Source organism: Grampus griseus (assembly GCF_964374135.1).
Source record: "Grampus griseus genome assembly, chromosome: 5".
In the NCBI taxonomy this organism is placed as follows: domain Eukaryota; kingdom Metazoa; phylum Chordata; class Mammalia; order Artiodactyla; family Delphinidae; genus Grampus; species Grampus griseus.
Genome location: NC_138998.1, coordinates 142,474,340 through 142,486,363, shown reverse-complemented (window position 1 = coordinate 142,486,363; position 12,024 = coordinate 142,474,340). Strand labels below are relative to the sequence as shown.

General features: G+C 52.6%; 1 protein-coding gene across 1 annotated transcript in view; it reads right to left on the bottom strand.

The window, feature by feature from the left end:
• ADARB1 (adenosine deaminase RNA specific B1) overlaps positions 1-12,024 on the bottom strand; it is a 113,837-nt gene that overhangs the window by 55,416 nt on the left and 46,397 nt on the right. The window contains exon 2 of the mRNA XM_082654187.1: positions 9,878-10,013. The gene's annotated coding sequence lies outside the window, so the exon portion shown is untranslated. The remainder of the gene's footprint in view (positions 1-9,877; positions 10,014-12,024) is intronic.

Here is a 12,024-nt window from a genome sequence, read left to right as displayed (position 1 = left end):
TGCTGGAGGGTCAGCTCACTCTGCCCGTGAGTTTTCATGGGGCCTGGCCTCTGGCCTCTGGGGAAGGACAGGTGTGGGGCAGGGCTGACGCGGGGAGACAGGTTAGGAGACCACTGTAAACAGATCCAATGGTCAGAGCCTGATGGCCGTGGACAAGGTAAGATATAACCAGACTCGATGCACCCTAGTGGCACAGTAGGCAGGTTCTCCTGATAGCTTGGATCTGGGGCAGAAGGGAAAGAACAGCCCCGGCTTTTGGCCTGAGAGCCCGGAAGGACAGAGCTGCTGAGATTGGAGGCCTGTGGATGGGCGGGGGAGGGGGGGCACCAGGAGGTCAATCTGATGTCCCAAGTTGGAGATGAGGTGATTCCCCAGAAGATGCTGGGGGACCCGGGGTTTGAGCCTAGAGAGCAGGAGAAAGGTCTGGGCTGGAGACTCAGGTGTGGGACTCACCTGCACAGAGGTTAGAGTGGGTGAGTCCTGAGTATTGAGTGTGGACAGAGCTGGGAAAGGCACTGCAGCTGGGCAGTCGGGGGAGGGAACAGCCACTGAGGCGGCATGCACAGGACGAGTGTACTGAGTGACCATCGCCCGCTGGTCACTCCAGTTAAATGTCACCAAATCTTAGCAAAGGAGACTCTGCAATGACCGCACGAGGGGCGGCCTGGACACAACCCCCACTTGTTTCACAACCAGCAGGGATGCCATTCAAGCGTTTTTGTGCAGTGTGAAACCTGCACGGCCGTACAGCATGGCCATGGTTACAGCACAGGGGTCATCAGCACAAAGCCCGGAGCAGGTCTCCCTGCTGAAGCCCTGCTCTACCTCCTTCTAGCCTGGGGCCACGGCAAGTTCTCACCCTCTCGGCTCCGAGGTGACAGCGATGGTTGCCCCCAGGCTTGCTGGGGGGACCAAGTGAGGACAGTGTGCAGGCCACAGTAGGGCCACCTTGGCTTCAGCTGCTGCCGTATCACCAGGACCTCCACCTTCTGAAGAGAAGCAGCCAGCTGGAGAGGCTAGGTGATCTGTCCAAGGTCACAACTGGGCAGGCGGCAGGGCACTGTTCCGAACCCAGGACACTCCCCGCTCGGGACCCAAGCTCTTCACCCTCCACAAGGCCGCCATCACAGCAAAAGCACGGCCACTCAAGTTTACTTTTTTAATCTGTTAAGATTTCTCACAATATCAGGTCAAAGTAACACGCACGTATTTCTTCAACTAAGCACATTTCTACTTTCTACGGCAAGACAGTTCCGAGCACATTAGGGTGAGCGTAGTTTGCAGGGCGCCTGCAAGTTTCCTCCACTCAATTAAGATCACGAACTAAAGTAAGCTTTTTCCATTTTCTTTTGAAGTGACTTTACCAAGGAACTTTGGATTGAAATAAAAATTTACATTGATCAGGTAAGTACAGCAGGTGTTGGATTTGAAAAAAAGCGGGGGGAGACACTTGAATTGAAGGCCCTAAAATTAGTTCCAGTAGCCTAAGGTCACCCAAAACGAGGGAGAGCCACGCAGACAGCTCAGGCGGCCCACGGAGGCTTAAGGTGACCCACAGATGGCTCAGGTGGCCCACGAATGGCTGGGGTGACCCACGGATGACAAAATAGCCCCAGATGGCTTAGGTGGCCCATGGAGCAATGCCGGCAGCAGAGGCCATCTCAAATCTGAGAGGCCTGGGCTGCGCACAGAGAGCTCGGATTCCTAGTTACAGACTGAAGGAAAGTTTGAAACAAATAGTGTCATCAAGTCTGAACGTAAATTTGAAACTGAACTGGGTATGCAATTGATAGCCATGGTTTAGACAGGTATTTCTTTAAAGACTATTTTTGAACCAAACTTTAAAAACAATGTTTTCTGTTACTGATTATTGAAAACAAATGAGAACATATACTTTTTGAAGTATCAAGTAAATCTGGCTGGGCCTTCAAAGAAGACAGTGATTTTGCTCAGTCTAGAGCAGAAAAACCTCTGACCCAGGGAACCTACGTATACTTGATCCTAGGGTTGGTTTTTTTTTTTTTTAACCGGGTATGTGTACATGAAAGAACCAACATAAACGTGCCGACGTAGAAGCAATGTACAAAGGACAAAAATGGTCAGATCTGACTAAAAACTCAAACAAGACTGCATGGAAGAGAAAAACCTTAAAAAGAGATCAGAGGCATCTCAGCCTGGATCTGCAGGGTGGAGAGCCAAAGGCACAGAACTCGTGCGTCTAAGGACCAGACACACGACCAGGGAACACACCAGAGCTGAGAGAAGAGAACGCCCCAGAAATGACGGTCTGAATCTGCCACCAAACGGACACCACGTGCACGAGAAGGTGATAAAAAGCAACGAAAACTCACATTTTTCTCAGCAATATCACTGAGACTCATGACTAGAGAATTCAAAGGAAGTCTAGCCCAGAGCAAACTGGTTACTGAGGCGATGAAGCCGGGCCGGAGGGCGGCGACGGGATATCCCCCAGTCTGAGAGGGGAGTACGATCCCAGCTCGGGTCCCATCAAGCTGGTCAACTACGAAGGTGGGGGGCCCACAAAATCCCGAGTCCCGGTGCAGGGCAGCGCCCAGGCCTCACCTCCGCAGACCCGAGGGCACAGGGGCTGGAGGATACACCCCCACCCCAGGTCTGTGTCCCCAAACTGCTGGGAGGCTCCCAGGAGAGGTGGGTGCTATCCTGGGCAGATGCTCAGAGGGACGTGTGGGGGCAGGTCCCTCACTCTACCCGGGCCCCAGAGAACCCCGCTGGCCAAAGTCTACCTTCACTCGAGAAGTCTAGCTCTCTGGGACCCCGTGGGCAGAGTCTGAGCCCGGGCTTTCAGCCCCTGGATTCCATCACTGATCCCAGCCGCTGCCTGGCCAGACCCACCCCCTGCCCCGGGACCCTGTCCCAGCACACACTGCTGCGCAGTCAGCCTGGGGAGAGCAAGTGGCGGCAGGGACAGGACACTAGAGTGGGCGTGTGGGCCAACATGGCCGTAGGGATGAGCAGCTGCAAGACAAGGGCTCACGGGAGAGAAATTTTAAACCTTAAACATTCACATTATTTCTTCACTTTATGCTGGCAACTCTTCACTGAAGATCAAACACACATACACAAACTTGGGTGAATTTAGTCTTATTAAAATTAGCCATCTGTCACCACACATTCAGAACTTGATAGTACAGACTATTTGGGGTTTTGTTGCTTTTGTATTTTATCTTAATTATAAAACCTATTTGAAATATTAAGCTAAAATAATGAAACTGTAAAATTATATTACACATAAATAAGCAAAGCAATAATTTTTTTAAAGACTGGAACAGATGTATGAAACTGTGCTTTCCAATTCCATACCAGGAGCTCAACTTATTAGAATTAAGTTTATAAATTATTTGATAAAATTTAATTTACAAATCAGGTCACTCACTGAACTAAACCAGCTCTAAGTATTCCATACCACTGCCTCACGGGTCCTTTAAAATGGCTAAAGCAAAGCCAGTGAACAGAAACTTTTCTGCAGGAAGTTGCTACCTGGGCTCGGGGTAGGAACGCAGGACAACCGTGCTCAGGATGTGAGACAGGCTTTTTCTTGCCGTCTCAGCGTGACCTCACAGCGCGACCTACCCCCGTCCGCCCGGGGCTCGCGGCACGCTTGACGTGTGGGCGCCCCGTGGCCTGCCCTCACCCCTCACCGCTGCGTCCTGGTGTCCTGTCCAAAGTAGGCAATGACACAGAACGCCAACGCCGGACAGGGCCACTCTGTGGTCAGGATGGATCAGGACACCTGAGTGGGCAAGAGGGAACCTTTCGGACGAAGGACACGGGGGTGGTGCTGTGCTAACTGAGCACACTGTCAGAGCACATCTAACTGAACACATACAAAGGGTGGTTTTTACTGCATGTAAACTGTACCTCAATAAAAGCAACTTTAAAAAATCGCAGGAAAAAAAACACAAATAGTAGGAGAAAGTCATAGTCTCAATTTGAAATAAAATGGAAAATACATAGATTTCAAGAAGAAGGAATGAATGGATTCCAAACACAGAATGAATCAGCTGGAAAAGACTAGAACGCACACGGGTCTCTCAACAGGACTGCAGAGGAAGGCTTACAGCGGCTCTTGCTGCCGCCGGCTGACTCCTGAGGAGACCGGAGCGGGGAAGCAAGCAAACTGCCCCACACTCAGGCTGCAGCCACCTCTAACCACCCCGCCCTACCACCCCAGGCAATGCAAGAATGCAGGAAAAAGACGGCACTGAGCAAAAAAGACACGACCCAACTATAGAGCAGGTTCAAACGTGGCACAACTTTCGGCAATTAGTGTAGTGTCCTAAAAGAGAAATCACTTAAAAATCTTCCTCTGCACGCAGAAGTGTGACGGAGGAGGAACTATCACCTGCATCTTACCTGGCTCTGTAGTGAACACCGTCTGCTAATCATAATAACATAAATGCCATGTACGGATTTGAAACTGAGTGAACCATGGTTACGAAACAGAAAATAAAATTTTCTACTTTGGTAACATTAAGAAACCCAGAACACCAGACCTGACAGAAGCTGAACAGCGGAGAGTGAGGAGGAGGTGACGGGCAGGGTAGGGTAAGTGGCCAGGTCCACCTGACACGTGGGGAGCCAGGAGACGTCCAAGGTCCAAGAAACTGGCTAAGAATCTGCAGTTCCTAAGACAACCAGCAGGGAACGTGGCTGCCAACCTGGCCGGCTGACCCAGTGCTCCTCCCCAAGCCCCCTTTCTCCTGCCCCCTCTCGCAGAGATGTTACAGGAGTTAAATACTGGCTTTCTCAGTCTCCTTTGTGACTACAGCTGGCCACACGACATTGTTCTGGCCAACGAGATATAAATGAAAATATGCAGAGGCTTCTGGAATGCCCCTGATGAAAACGACAGAAATGGGCTGCACTGCTTGCTCCTTCCTTCCCAGTTGTTATTGCCTTGAACACAGATGTGATGGCCGGCGCTGCAGCAGCCACACTGCAGACATGAATGGTTAGGAGAACTGCAGAGACACCGAACCAGACTCCTGACGTGGTCGTGCTCTGAGCCAGCTCTAGCAAAAACCTACCTTTGCTTTACTTATGAAATAAGTAAATGAATAAACCCCCAGTTGTTTAAGATACCACAGGTCATGTTTTCTGTTACTTTCAGCCAAAAGCACTCCTAAATGACACGGGAAAAGAAGGGAAGGCAGAAGTGTAAGTGAGCTAAATCCTCCCGTATCTAAACTGAAAGTCAACAGATACTGTCCAAAATTAACAAATCAAATAGCTGCACGTGTATTATTAAGAAACAGGAAGCACGGCAGTGACTGCCATCCGCACCAACAGCAGAGCACCCGCCCAGCCAGCCCTGGAGAGCGACCTTTTCAGCCCTCCTGCCATTGGTCACGGCCACGTGACGACAGCTCTACCCACCGGGATGGAAACAGAAGCATCACGAGGCAGCTTCTGGGAACCTCTCCAAGAGACAGCACACAGGTGCCCTATATCATACCCCCTCCAGCACCTGCCCCAGCTATGGGTGGTTCACACACAGCAGACCGAACACCAGGACAGACGGACACCAGGACAGACGGTCTGGGCCTGGACGGGCGCTGCTGCTTCACCTTCCTCCTGGTGAAGCTCCTCACGCGGCGCCTCTGTCCCCGCAGCCAGTCCTCACACTGGCCAATCCAGAAACACAGGTATCTACAACTCTTTAGAACAATCAGGGCTGCCTCTGGGGCGGGCGAGGACCGCGGACCGCTGCTTTCCACCAAAAGCCTTTTTAAATTACGTGACTTGTCTGACTTCAGAAGACATCGCTGGTAAAAACTGAAAAACAGAACCCAAGCAGGCCTGGTCTCCTCTCCCGCACCCCCACGTGCCTCCGCCCAGCCGGCCTCGGCCCTGCCCCTGCATGCCCCCACCCACCACAGTCGCAGCCCCTCTTGGGCCCACCAGGCTGCTGGGGTCCTCTCCTGCCCCTTCCCCCCGCCCCCTGCCCCCCTCCCCATGCCATCTGCCTGGAAAATACACACCTTTCAAGACTCCTCCCGCCTCCACGAAGCCTGCGGCCCCTACCGCAGGGGGGAGAACAAGCCACCTGCCTCTGGCCCCTACTTCTGTCACAGCAGCAGTAGACACACCACTGTCGTCACCTGCTCACTTCCCTTCCCCCCAGCCATGTCCCCGCCCCAGTGCCCGCCTGGGCAGCGCTGCAGAGGCCTGAGTTCCACCATGATCCAAGAGACCCACCCCTTCCTCTAAGCAGCTCTGGGCTTTGTTCTTCCAGAACGGGCCCCACGGAGCTCTCATCGCCGCTGCCAGCTGCTGCCCCACAAACTTGAGGGAGTGATGGAGAGACCACATCGAATGCCCTAGCCCACGTCCAAAACGTCATCCGTAGACCGTAAGACCAGCAAGGGCCCGCAGCATCCTGGTAATAAGGCGGTCAGGAGACAGCCTTCCAGAATTCTCCATCTGCACAGGAGGGGCAGGGCTTCTCTGATAAATTCAGCATTTCGAATTTTACAGAGGGGTGACTACACAACGCATCTGTCCACAAGAGGGCACTGCTGTATTTCTACAAGTCCCTCCACGAGGAAACAAGGAAAGCATACCAGATTTTTCCTGTATCTGTTTCTTTTTACACATTAGTCTTAAGTATCTGGAGCCATTATTTGGTATTTAGTCATGACCAGAGCACAAAACGGCTACAAGAAAGTCAGCAAGCAGCTACTAAGAGCAGCAGATACCACTCTGCACCCAACACTGCAAAGGCAATTGAAGTTTTATTCACTAGAGTCAGACTTTTGAGGTTAACTGTGCACCATTTTGCTTGCAGCCACCCTCAGGCAGGGGTGTGGAGAGAAGGCGTGTCAGGGTCCCTCCTGGGTCCTTTCTGCGACACCACCCCCTGGGAGAGGTCCCTACCCCTGCCCTGAGGGTCCCCCTCACGGCCGACGCTGCCTGGAGCGACAATGACTCTTCTCCGTTCCCACCAGCATCAGCGGGTGATGTCCGGCCCGTCCCACCCTGGTCCCGAGGGCCTCGGTCAGTGCCTGCCCACAGATGCAAGGCACCTATCTGCTGGGTGAATGAAAGAGTGGGGGACGCAATACACATCTTTCTTGAACACTGCAGCAGACCCGTGACCTCACAACCAGGGGCGCATCTTCCTGGACGCGCTTTGTGGAGCTGACGCTGATGAGTCAGTCCAGATGACACAAGGACACTTTCTCAGTGGCAGTGACTCATGCCAGAAACTCACTGAGAATCACTCTTCGTTCTCAGCCAAATTTTGTTTTATTTCACTGACCTTCAGGAACGTTTATAAACTGAAGTGTCATCTGTGTTAAATAGGTTATGTTAGCCAGTAAATCACATTAAAGGGGAAAAATGTCAAGTATTTGCCCCCATGTAAGGAGTCCGCCCCCTGCATAAGCGCTGGGTGTCCCTGCAGCGATGCCTCTCCCCACCTCGGGCACTAGGAGCCCTGGAGTCGCCTGCACTCGCGGGGGCCCACGCCTCACGCCGCGGGGGGCTCCTCCCCGGCCCACAGCTGCTCCAGCCTTCAGGACACCCTGCAGGCCTGTGAGGACCTCGACGCCACCCTGTCCCCGACAGCCCCTCCCTGCCACATTCTCCTCTCGGCCAAGCCTTCTGTCAGTGACCGCTGGGGGTGGCGGTGGTGGCCACGTGTGGACGTGGTCTGGTCGTCGCAGGTCTGGGGCACTCTGGCACCGTGCAGGGAGAGGGAGTGTGTGGGACAGCAGGACTGTCCCAGAAACAAAGAACTGTCCTGCCTGAAGCACTACCATGCAGGTGACGAAGAGGTTCATGGTTACTCAAGCCCCGTTTCCTATATTATCAACTTCCAACACACCCAACCATCCAGAATCGTAACTGCCAAGCGAAAAGCAGGGAGAGCTGCGTCGCGCTTCTCCAAGAATGCATCCACGAGCTGAACGCCATCCCACTCATCTACACCCTCGGTCTGTGTCACCCTTGCAGCGCCTGCGTCTCTGCATTTACAGGCGTGCGTGCACAGGGTCCTCCCGAGAGCGGCGGTGCCCGGCGTTCACATGTCAACACGAGAACTATTTCGTGGTACGTTCTTAATTTCTCTTTTATTACATTTGAGTGCGGTTGTAATTATATAAAGTGGTACCTTCTACGATTTCATTTCAGAATAAAAAGGGGAGTTAATCAATATTTGTTATAAGCAGAATGCTGGGGTTGGCGGCAGTGAGACACACCGAGGAAAAGCCCCGGCGTCTGAGCAGACTCAGGGCTTCCCTGGGCCTCCCTCAGATGTGTGCAGCTGCGTAAGTGCTGCAGCGGTGCCACAGCGCAACCCCCGAGACGCCCCAACCTCGGAAGATGTTCTCACCTGTAAGACACAAGAAGCAACTTCAATCTTTTTAAGGAGCAAGAGAGGCAAAAGCAGCAACTGTGCCTGAAACTAAAAATACAGGCTCCCTCCAGCGTCACCGTCAGATGGCAAATGAGGCTACTGACAGGAGCGCTTCCACCAGTGGAGACTTTTTCTGGCCACTTCCATGGGTTTTTTTTTCTTTTTCAAATCACTCTGAAAAAAAGACTAATACATCAGATTATTGTTGCCAGAATTAGCTCTCATTTTATGAAACAAATACAAAATGTCTGTTCTGCAACTACATCTGTCAGCACAGAATCAGCAGGAGACGTGATTCACGACGTTGTGGTATCTGATCATTCCCAGCCCTCCGTCCTGCTTCAGATGCCACCTTTTGTCCTTGGTTATTTCTTCTATGCCCTCAAGGACAATTTACTTGTGCAAAGGAACATAAATAACTCGCTTCTCCGGTACATGCTTACATTACATAAAAAACACTTTCTATTTCACTTAAACAGCATAATTAATGAGGCAGTTTACGTCCATGGCACCTTGGACATAGGTGGCCATAAATCACACTTCACTCGCAGCACTAAAGCACGTCTCACTCTGGGATTCTCGCCGTCTCTCAATAAACTCCAGCTACAGAGAAACTGATTTAAGATCACTAATCGAGCTGAAAGATGAGCTGTGGTTGAACATAAAACTCCACCCCTCTGGCACAAGCAGCGGTAAAAGTAACCTTGGTTTTGCCCTCGCCATGTGCCAAAAAAAAAAAGCAAGAAAAAAAAAAAGCATCAGTCGAAGAGTAAGCAAAACCTCTTTTAAAGGCCTCCCTGGGAACCAGGTGCCTGACATTCTTGACGTTGACAGACACAGAAATGGCAGGGGGGGGCTTTCCAGGCGCACCTCTCCTCCCCCACCCGACCCCGTGGGCTCCACGTCTGCCCCGTCCAACGTGCCCCGGCCCAGAGGGTGCTGTGATGTGGCAGCCACTCCCCAGCCCCCAGCGAGGGAGCGAACGTACACAGAACGCGCTCCTGCACTCAGCAGCCTCTGGCGGCCACTTCCGTCCACTTCTTCCCCGTGAAAAAACCTCCGTGAAAGTTCAACGCTAGACCTTCTGCAGGCTGCAAATTAACCTGACGTCACACTACCGCGATTTTAACACCTGTCTCAACTCCTCTCAAAAGCAGACGCTGAATCATGTAACAGTCACAAAAATAAGTGCGAACGAAATGTTCTTTTAATCACCTCAAGGAAAAGAATTTGCGGCAAAGGCTTCCCAGCAAGTCCAGCGTGGCGTCCCCTCTGCAGGGACCGCGCCGGCCGCTGGGGGGCAGCAGAGCACCGGCCGAGAGACCGCAGGGACCGTAACAAACCGTCTCTGCTGGAAGCGAGCCCATCACACGCATATTAAATGGCAAGCCGAAGGCTTAACTAATCATCTACGGCAAGCCAGAGGCACTCTTGTTAGTCAAATGTTAGCAGAGATGTACGCGTGTTTGCTCCTACCTCGCACTCAACGTGTTTCTGTTTCCTCGGCCCTTCGGTGCAGGTGGGGCGGAGAAGACCTAAGTGCGGCGTCTGGTTGGCGAGCTTCCTTCAGGCCCCTCTCCAGCTCTCTGTGCCCAGCCTGAAAGCCTTCCCTCTGTAACAGAAGCGTTCCATTACTTTGCATTAATTTAACTCAGTAGTAAAGCTTTTTCACCAGTGCAGGAGCTAACTCTAATAATAAATATTGTTAATTAAAACTCCTCTCCTTGGGAGATGATCCTGCAGGCCACACAGCACAGGCAAAAAAAAAAAAAAAAAAAAAAAGAGTCCTCTCCTAAACATGTTTCACTTACTTTTACTGTACGCTTACGATTTTTAAAGCAGACACCCGATGATCAGTCACGCCTTCACCCCCGCGACGATAGGCAGACAGACGCGCACGTGACAGGCGCCACCGGATCTCTGCTGGCGGACGTGCCAACGCAAACGAGCACCGACCCACACGCTAAGGAGGGGGGTCTCAGGCAAAGTCCTGTATGGACCTATCTTCCGAAAAAGGGAACGTCACACGCACGGGCCTGCGCACGTGCGTGAGTGCAGACAGACCCAGAGCTGCACGTTCGGCATCCTCCCTGCCCCTTCCCACCCAGGCTCAGGAGCTGAGGCCAGCCCTGCGTCTGCATCTCCATGTTATCTCCCCGCCGACCAGCAGCACGACCGCAACACGCTAAAACACCTACAGAACCTGAACATGGGACGTCTCTATTTTCTTTCTGAAAAACAAACTGATATCCAAATGACGTCTGTGCTGGGCTCCTCCCGTCACCCACCCACAGCGTCACCCACCCCATCACCACCCGGCGGCCCACCTCCACGCCTGGGGGGAGACAGTAAAGGGGCGCTGCCTCGGTGCCCACTTCCGCGGCAGGTGGGAGTGGGTCGCAGCAGCCGGGACACGACCCCCCGCACTCCAAGGAGAAAGAGGAAGGACCAAGTGCGAGCCACTAGGGGTGAAGTGTCATTGCAGGAGCTTCACAAAGCGAAAGTCCACAGACTAAAACAGAGCGAGGAGAACACGGCAGGAGCGTCATGACAAGAGGTGCGGCAGGAGCGTCACGACAAGAGGTGCGGAGCTGCACTCGGACACACAGAGGAGCCTGTAAACCAAGACCTTTAAATACAAAGTAGTGGAACGGGGAGATGGAGGCTGCCATGCTCCCGGGGGGACTGCAGGGCCGCAAGGGCGGGCTTTGGAGCAGGGCCCTGGGCGGACACCCTGGCTCTGCGAGCGGTGACTCGGCCTCTCCAGCTCCTGGGACAACACGCTCCAGACCCACGGCCCCCTCCAGCCATTTGGGTGACCCCAGCTGCGGTCCCAGTCACCGTGGAGCACAGGCAGGCCGTTCCCTCACACCCGACCCACGACATCACGAGCACAACCAAACGGTGGCTGTTCTCAGCCCCCAGGTTTTGGGGTGGGTAAGTTAGGCAGCAAGAGACCACCGAAATGGAGCTATCACTGCAAACCCCGACAGCACTAACGGAGAGTAAGAGGGTACTAGGAGCTTTATTCCAAAACTCTGGTAAACTGAGGCAGAATGAGCAAATTCCAAGAAAAACGCAACTCATCAGTGCCGACTCAGGAAGAAACAGAAAATCTGACTAAACTACCAACATTAAAGAATTAGAATCAAGAAAGAAAACTCAATGTACAAAGAACACTCCACGCCTAGATGGCTTCTCCAGAAAGTCCCACCCAGCATCCAGCAGGAACACATCTGTGAAGCACATGAAGAAAACGTATGGGCCAAACTCACTCCTGAAGACGGATGTAAAAATCCTCAACAAAACGTCAGCAAACGCAATCCAACAATGTTTTTAAAGGCTGATACAGCATGATCAAGTTGGATTTGTGCTGGGAACACGAAAATGACTGCGTGCATGAAAATCAACTGATGTAATCCACCACGTTAATAAGTCAAGAGGGACATAAGAGAATATACCCACGACTCCGTACGTGAAGCTCAATCACAGGCACAGCTAAGCTGGATTCTGAGGGGTGCACGCTCCGTGGTAAACTAAAAGAACGGCAAGGACAGGGTGACTCTGAAACACAGGACAGCGGCCATATGGACAGGGAGGGAGGGGCAGTGGTCAAGGAGACG